The sequence below is a fragment of the Theropithecus gelada genome, chromosome 17, assembly GCF_003255815.1.
Source record: "Theropithecus gelada isolate Dixy chromosome 17, Tgel_1.0, whole genome shotgun sequence".
NCBI lineage: Eukaryota > Metazoa > Chordata > Mammalia > Primates > Cercopithecidae > Theropithecus > Theropithecus gelada.
This window is the reverse complement of record NC_037685.1, coordinates 78,551,254-78,560,741: the sequence shown is the minus strand read 5'-3', so window position 1 is coordinate 78,560,741 and position 9,488 is coordinate 78,551,254.

Sequence of the window (9,488 nt, the reverse complement as noted above, 5' to 3'; positions counted from 1 at the left end):
CAATCTCGGCTCATTGCAAGCTCTGCTTCCCAGGTTCATGCCATTCTCCTGCCTCAGCCTTCTGAGTAGCTGGGACTACAGGCACCCGCCACCATGCTCGGCTAATTTTTGTATTTTTAGTAGAGATGGGGTTTCACCGAGTTAGCCAGGATGGTCTCGATCTCCTGACCTCGTGATCCACCTGCCTCGGCCTCCCAAAGTGCTGAGATTACAGGAGTGAGCCACCGTGCCTGGCAGATAATTCTTTCTAAATCTCTTTCTCTATATGCTATTGGCTTTTCCCAGAGAACTCTGACTAATATAGCAACTGATTAATTGTAGGCAAGTCACCTATTGTCTCTGAAACTCTCTTTTCTCATGGCTAAAAGTAGAGATAGTAATATTTGCCTTTGAGTTAGGATTATACGTGGTTGAACACATGTATCAATGTCCCAAATTAATATGCAATTCTAAATGATTAAAGATAGTAGCTCAGTTAACCCTTATAACAATCCAATGAGATAACATTCCCATTTTATAGACAAGGAAACTGAAGCACAAAGGAGTTCAGTAACTTGTCCAAAGTTACATGGTTAGCAAATTGTGTGGCAGAGACAATGTTATGTGTTCACTAAAACCAGTTACCACTTTCCTGAGTATACTGAAAGGCTACATTTCCTAGCCCACACTGTGGATAGGCAGAGGCTGTATGATTGATTTCAGTCTAATAAAAAGGTGGGCAGAAATAATGTATATTATATCCAGGCCTGGCCATAAAACACACAAACTGTTGTTTTCCCTCTTTCTTTTTCTCTGGCAACACTGAAGTCATTTTTTGTTGATGGTTGAGCTGCAAGACTTAAAAAATAAAATCCTAGGTCTTAGATCATTGTTTAGAAGAGAACTGCTAGACGACTCCTCATCAGACACATCTACATTAAGCTTTGTTTCAGGATTTGTTAGCACAACAGAGTCTAACCTAGACTATCTAACGGTACATTAGCACTGGGGTTTGAACCAAAGTATTCTGGCTGTAGAGATTATCCATCTCTAGTTGAATGTAGCATAATGCTTTTCAGCACCTGGCACATGGAATACTCTTAGAAAATATTAGTTCTGATTATTTTCTTACCTTTTGAGAGGTCTTCATAAATTGAAATTAAATACATTTGGATATTCAGTTTAAAGCTATACAGGTTCCTTTAGTTGGACTTCTTAATATGCTAATGTGTATTATGAGAGAGGAGATAGCATGAAATGTTTCCTAAAATTACTCTTCCCACTGAACATTTTTTTTTGTAAAAATACACTTGGGGAAACATTGGAGGCAGCGTACATGGCAAGTGTTCTGGAGCTAGATTCTCTGGGTTCAAATCCACCTCCTCCACTAATAATGGTATGACCATGAATAAACCACTTCACCAAGATGGAGATAATAGTAATTACCATATAGGATTGTTATGAGACTTTAAAAATTATTTTTAAAGGGTTTAGAATACTGACTAACATATCATAAATGCTGTGTGCATGTATTAGTCCATTCTTGCATTGTTATAAAGAAATGCCCGAGATTGGGTAATGTATAAAGAAAACAGGTTTAATTCGCTCATGGTTCTGCCGGCTGTATGTGAAACATGATGCTGGCATCTGCATGGCTTCTGGGGAGTTCTCAGGAAACTTACAATCATGGTGGAAGGCCAAGGGGAAACAGGTACATCTTACATAGAGTAGGAGCAAGAGACAGAGGGAGTAGGTGCTAACACTTTTAAACAGCCAGTTCTCACTATTGCAATGACAGCACCAAGGAGGGTGTGTTAAAACATTAGAAACTACCCCCATGATCTAATCAGCTTCCCCTGGGTCCTACCTCTAACGTTAGTGATTATAATTTGACATGAGATTTGTGCAGGGACACAGATCCAAACCATATCAGTGCATGAGTGCACGTATGTTTGTGTGTAAGAGAATGTGTGTTTAGTAAATTAATGAATAAATAACTTTTGCCTTGCCTACTAGTTTATTATGCTGTGAACTCCTTGAAAGCCAGGAGTGCCTTTTTCAATATTTGGAAGTTCACTGTCTTAATACGTAGAAATACTTATTAAACATATACTTGGTGCTTAAAGATGTACCAAGGGTAGGAGGGAAGTAATCTCAAACTAAGTTTTTTTGTTATCTTTAAGAACACTCAAGTTAAAAAGTACCTCCCTTTTGGCATTGTTATCAAAGGATATCTGAAAGACCAGAATCCAACAAATAACTTGCCAAGATTCCGGTGCTTGCAGTACACAGATAAGATAAACAACAAACATTGTTTTACTCCTTGATTCTCTTACATACCATATCAGCACCTAGGGCAATAGATTTTAATTAATTAAATGGCAGAATTAGATTAAAGACACATAGCAAAGTTTTCTGACATTTTCTCAAAGCTTTAATTAATGTTATATATTTTCCCTTTTATACACCAGAGGGCGTTAATCACAAGTTCACCTTTGTGCATGTTGGCCATATGATTCCCAGACTCTTTAACCAAAACTTCTAATCGTGGAGAAGAAAAACCTGGGCTTAACAAATGCAATTTATGGAAAAAACTAAGGAATAATAGTAGAAAAAAGTAAAATGCTAAAATAAGAATTTGCATTGCGTGGAGAAAAGGATCAAATACTATGCTTTCCAGGCAAAGGTCAGAAAGCAGGCAATACACTGGGTAGGTTTGCAGAAACTAAGAATGGTCTTTCCCTGAAGTAAGATATATGGCAGGGATAACTGGAAGTATCTTACTGATGATGTAATATAAGTCCATAAAATGTCATCTGAAAGTAAAACTAAAAGGTAATCAAACCAAAACCACTTACCAGTCTTGAACTTATCTCTTTTCATGAAAGTGGGTTGAAAAAAGAGAAGGTTGTTGTAATGCTATGTTTTTCAAACTGGAGTTCCCAGCCTCTTAAGACTAAAACATGTAATCTTAGACCCGAGAGTTCTTTAGAAAAATTTTCAGATAATATATTTTCATTTGGAATCCAAACCCACGCCACCCTTCCTCTTCAACAAATGAATATTCTAGATTATTTATATGTCTGCATTATTTTTATGGAAATATGATAGAATATTTCCACTTGATTTCAGTGCTTGAGTTTGCTATGTGTTCGTGAGAAAAACAGGCAGATTGTATATGAATATGAATGTTAATGCAAGTGACAGTTGAATGATGCCACGGTGTGCTGGAGTAGAAGTTTGAGTAGATAAACATGATGGAATAACTAAGTTGTCAAACAGCAAATTGCAATGTGACTCAATATTTTAAAAAATATTAAAAACAATTGTTTTTGTCTATACAGTTTTTAGCAGACAGGCTAGAGGAGCCCTATCATCCTTCAACTTTCCTGTGCATATTGATTCCTATAAAGAATGTGTAGGAAATGAAAAATCTTAACATATATTTGGGGAACCCAAGAGTAGAGGATATCTGGACTTTGCTTCTAGGGTTAGAGAGTCCTCTGGAGGTGGCAAAACCCACATGGATTATGGCCGTTGAGTATGTCTGGGAAGATGGAATGATTGACCGTGTGATGCACATTTCTGTGCCTCAGCTAGGCGTAGACGTGGGAAGAGAGCACTGGGAAACTAAAGGAGTGCAATGGACAGAAATGAGGGAATTCTTCATGGTAACTGGCATATGTTGACAATGGGTTTCTCCACAAGCACTGGTGTGGGTGGAGGATTTGAAGATCAAACTGTGACCTTCTCTGTTCCACCACCCTTTCTCCTACCATACATCCCTCTCCCCACTCAATACACTTCGGTACCATCTAAGAACCACAGAACTTACGTGCAGTCAGGAGAGAAGAAAGACAAACCCTCAACTGACTGAGATTAAGTTTCCACTGTCATGGCAGATGACAGCTAAAAAGAGAAATTAAATTGAATCACTGAAGTAATGAAGAAAATGATTTTCAGGTACACCTGAAATTACGAACAAAGGGGCATGCCCCTACAATATTTATCATAGACGTACCAACTCAAATGAACCTGGAAAATAACAAATCAATCCCCATTCTTGTTGTAAGCAGTGATTTAATTTTAGCAAACCAAGATTATATGTCACATTAAATTAATGTTAATTGGAATTTTATTGGCTTTGCAGTTTTGTTTTATATATTTTATAGTTATTCAAAAGTTGGAGTTATATCCAATTGTATAGTTGTACATGTTGAGTAGCATAATATCAGTAATTTATGTCAATGCAATAGTAGTCCACTAGGATATTTTTTCTTTAAAAGTATTCTAGGCTGGGTGTGGTGGCTCACATCTGTAATCCCAGCACATTGGGAGGCCAAGGTGGGCAGATCACTTGAGGTCAGGAGTTTGAGACCACTTGGGCCAACATATAGTGAAACCTCATCTCTACTAAAAAAATACAAAAATTAGCTGGACATGGTGGTGCGTGCCTGTAGTCCCAGAGTGTCTGGAATTGATTCCTTCCGGTGGGTTCTTGGTCTCACTGACTTCAAGAATGAAGCTGCGGACCCTCGCGGTGAGTGTTACAGTTCTTAAAGACACTGTGTCAGGAGTTGGTTCCTTCAGATGTTCAGATGTGTCTGGAGTTTCTTTCTTCTGGTGGGTTCATGGTCTTGCTGACTTCAGGAGTGAAGCCGCAGACCTTCATGGTGAGTGTTACAGCTCTTAAAGGTGGTGAGGACCCGAAGAGTGAGCAGCAGCAAGATTTATTATGAAGAGCAAAAGAACAAAGCTTCTACAGCACGGAAAGGGACCTGAGCGGGATGCCACTGCTGGCTCTGGTAGCCAGCTTTTATTCCCTTATTTGGCCCCACCCACATCCTGCTTGTTGGTCCATTTTACAGACTGCTGATTGGTCCATTTTGCAGAGCGCTGATTGGTGCATTTACATACCTTTAGCTAGACACTGAGTGCTGATTGGTGTGTTTACAATCCTTTAGCTAGATGGAAGAGTTCTCCAAGTCCCCACCCAACCCAGAAGCCCAGCCAGCTTCACCTCTCAGCAGCTATTTGGGAAGCTGAGGCAGAAGAATTGCTTGAACTCGGGAGGTGAAGGTTGCAGTGAGCCAAGATTGTGCCACTGCACTCCAGCCTGAGCGACAGAGTGAGACTCCATCTCTCAAACAAGACAAAACAAAACAAAACAAAACAAAAAAGGAGTCTAGACTTTTTAAAATCTGAGAAGCACTTTTGTTGTAAAGACAAAGTTGTAAACTTAAGAAATCTGGGAATATGAAACTAAGAAGTATTTACCATTGTTTTTAAATCTTTGATAAAAGGACTGACCACCATTAACTCTGCAAAAACAATTACAGTTAATTACAGAAGGCATTTTTGGATTTAAAAAAATCATCCATTCGTTTTAATCAGCATTTAGTAAGTATATATTGAACACGTACTTGGTATCAAACCTTGTGCTAGGAGCTATAAGTATACAAAGATGAATAAAACATGGCTTCTCTATTCCAGTAGAAACTCCAACTATAGGGAAATGTAGATGGCACAGTAGTACACTAGGATATATTTTTTTAAAGGAGTACAGTTAAGTGAATAACATTACTGCACTTGGGATTTGAACAATATTGCATGGGAAGAGAGTGATTAGTGTTCCTTTTGCATAAGGGAGTGTGGTATGTTGCAATAACTGGTTACAAATTTATCCCCTTCCTGTGTCCATGCCCTTGTAATTTCCCATGCAGACATGGAGTCTATTTTTGTACTCCTTGAATTTGGGCTGGCCTTGTGACTTGTATTGGCCAATGGAATGCATCAGAAGTGACAATGTACCAGTTCTGAGTTTAGGCCTAAAAAGCTATTATGTACTTCCTCTCTTGTTTTGGGAACCCTGCTGCCACCATGTGAGCAAGCCTGGGATAGCTTGCTGGAGGATGGGAGACCATGTGGAGCAGAGGCCAGCTCTCCTGGCTAAGAATCCCCAACACTAGCCTGTCAGTAGCTAAGCACAGACACATGAAGAATCCCAGCTGAGACTGCAGGGAACAGAAGAGCTGCCCAGTTGAGCTCAGCTTAAATTTCTAACCCATCAAATCACGAGTTAAATAAATGGTTGCCATTTTAAGCCACTACATTTTGGAGTGATTTGTTTTTGCAAAAAATGCTAACTGAGACAGCAAATCAGGGAACACTTTCACCAGTGAGGTAACACTTGAGTAGACATTGAAGGAAGTGGTTTCTATAGACAGAAAAGAAGGGAGAGGAAAGGATGTTACAGGCAAAGGAGGAAGCACGAACAAAGGCAGAGAGGGCGGAACCTTCTGTTCATGGTGTTCTGAAACAGCCAGTGCTATAGTTTAGGGCATGAAGAGTTTAGATTAAAACAAAATACATATGACTGAGGACAAGACCCTGAGGTTCTCCAGTGGTGAAGGCATGGGACAAGAGTCTGTGTAAGAGGTGATTTAAAACACATAAAAAACAATCTGTTGAAAATGTTGGAGAAGCAGAAAAGGGAGGCTTGTGGAAGGATAACTTTGCAGTGAGTGTCCTCAACAGTGCTAAATGAGGTCAATTAAGGTGAGAACTAGAAAAAGTTTATTGGATTTGGCAGTGCTGAGGAAGATACTAGTGACCTCTGAAGGGTGGTTTTGGTGGAATGGTGCAGGCCAAGAGGCAAATTGTCTTACAGAAAAAAAAAAAAGACAAAAGTGGTTAAAACAGCTCTAGTTTATCACATCATCAGGCTGAAATAAGCGTCTCCAGCACGTGCAAATTTTCAGGTTTTTAAATGCAGGGTAATCTTACATTCTGTCCTAGCTAAGTACAACTCATGATTTCTTCTTTCCTGCTGATCATGCAAATCTTCTTCTTCTTCTTTTTTTTCTTTATAATGAGGATGTATTGCCTGCGAGCTATGGGGAAAAAAGTTTCTTACCTCTTTCTTAATATTCCTATTATATATCTCTCAGCGATTTCAAATGCCCAGGATCATTACAGTCTCTTGGCTTTATCATCGGAGCCTACATAACACATCTTTGAGCTTGTGTGTTATGATTTCAATGATTGTGTCCTCTCCAAAACTCATGTTGAAACAATTCCCAATGAAACAAAAAGAGGTGTGGCCTTTGGGGGAGGTCATTAAGTCATGAGGGCTCTGCCTACATAAATGGAATTAGCACCCTTATAAAAGGGTTCAAGGTTGAAGGAAGTGTTCTCTTGGCCTTTTGCCTTCCGTCACGTGAGGATACAGTAATAAGGCACCATTTTGGAAACAGTGTTCACCAGACGCTAGACTTGTTGGCACCTTAATTTTCAACTTCACAGCCTCCAGAATTGTAAGATACACATTTCTATTCTTCATAAACTACTCAGTCTAGAGTATTTTGTTATAGCAGGCCAAACAAAGAAATTTGTACCAAGAAACTGGGTAATGGGTGGATGCCGGAAGACTGTGGAGGTGGAGGTTAGAAAAAGCCTGCATTGCCATGAACAGAGCATTAAGGGTAATTCTGGTGACAGCTCAGAAGATGAGGAGAGCTGTAAACAGAACCTGAATCTTCTTAAGATGATCTGAGTGGTCATGATCAGAATGCTGGTAGAAAGATGGAAAGTAAAGGTAATTCTAAAAAGATCTTAGATGGAAACGAGGAATATCTTACTGGAAACTGGAAGAAAGGCCGTCCTTGTTATGAAGTGGCAAAGAATTTGGCTGCATTGTGTCCATGTGCTAATGTTCTGTGAAGGGCAGAACTGAAGAGCAATAAACTAAGATATTTGGCAGAAGAAATCTCTAAGCAAAGTGTTCAGCGTGCCACATGGTGTTTCTTAACTGCTTATAGTGAAATTTGAAAAGAGAAAATAAAGACAGAATTTATAATCAAGGGAGGAGCAGAATTTAAAGAGTTGAAAAATTCTTAGCCTGGCTAAATAAAGAATGACAATGTGAGTTTGGGAGAGAATACCAAAGATGTGGCAAAGCTACATTTGATAAGATTAGTATAAACAGGTGGAAGTCAGGTGCTATTCATTAAGACAGTGGAAGAATGACTCCAAAGTCATTTGGAATCTAGGCTGCCACTCCCATTACAGGCCCAGAGTGCAGAATGATTTCAAGAGAGGGACCTCAGAGTTCACTGCTCAGGGCCTCCACATTTCTGCTTCCTGAATTTCAGAGCAGAATTCCTTAGTATCACCAGCTGTGGCTCAAATGTGCCTTGGTGGGGATTGGGTCCCTGCTCCAGAAGATACAGGCCATAAACCTTGATGGTGTTTGTAAGGTGCTAACTCTGCAGGTATACAGAGTGCATGAGCTGGGGGAGCATGGCTACCTGCACCTAAATTTCAAAGGGTGTCTCAGAAAACCTGCTGCATGGGTGGGGCTACCATAGAGAGTTCCAATTAGGGCAGTGCCCAGCAGAGCCCTAGGGTCAGAGCCACTGCAGAGAGCCCCAACTTAGGGCAATGTCTAGTGCAGCAACTGCAGCAGGGCCATCCCTGAGACCCCAGGCCTGAAAAGCCACCTGTGTGTAATGCCAGCTGTAGGCATCTGACTCAAACCTGTTAGAGTTGCAATGGGGGCTGTGGCCAGCAAAGCCATGGGGCAGGGTCCCCTGGACTCTTGGGAATGCAACTCCTGCCCCAGTGTGTCTGAAAAGTGGGACATGGAGTCAAAGAAGATTATTCTCAAGCTTTAAGATTTAATGTTATTTTCTCTGTTGGGTTTTGGACCTTCTTGGGACCTGTTACCCCTTTATTCTTGCCTAGTTCTCTCTTGTGGAATGGGAATGCCTATCGTATGTTTGTGCCACCATTATATTTTGGAAGTGCATACTTGTTTGATTTCACAAACAAGTTGATTTTACTTGTTTGGAGAGAGATTTGCGTTAGGATGCATTGTGCCTTGGGTCTCACTCATATCAGATTTAGATGATATTTACATGAGACTTTGGACTTAGACTTGAAAGTTGATACTGGAATGAGTTACAAATATTTCAAGCTATTGGGATGGAATGAATGTATTTCGTGTGTGAGAAGAACATGAATTTTAGGAGACCGGGAAAGAAAGCCATGATTTGGATGGTAGTATTCACTCCAAAATTCAAATTGAAACTCAATCTCCAATACAACAATATTAAGAGGTATGGTCTTTGGGAGGTGATTATGTTGTGAGGGCACCACTTTTGATATAGTTTCTATGTATGTCTCCACCCAAATCTTTTTCTTTATTATTATACTTTAAGTTCTAGGGTACATGTGCACACCATGCAGGTTTGTTACATATGTATACATGTGCCATGTTGGTGTGCTGCACCCATTAACTCGTCATTTACATTAGGTATTTCTCCTAATGTTGTCCCTCCCCCCTCCCCCACCCAATGATAGGCCCTGGTGTGTGATGTTCTCCACCCTATGTCCAAGTGATCTCATTGTTCAATTCCCACCTATGAGTGAGAACATGCGGTGTTTCGTTTTCTGTCCCTGTGATAGTTTGCTCAGAATGATGGTTTCCAGCTACATCCACGTCCCTA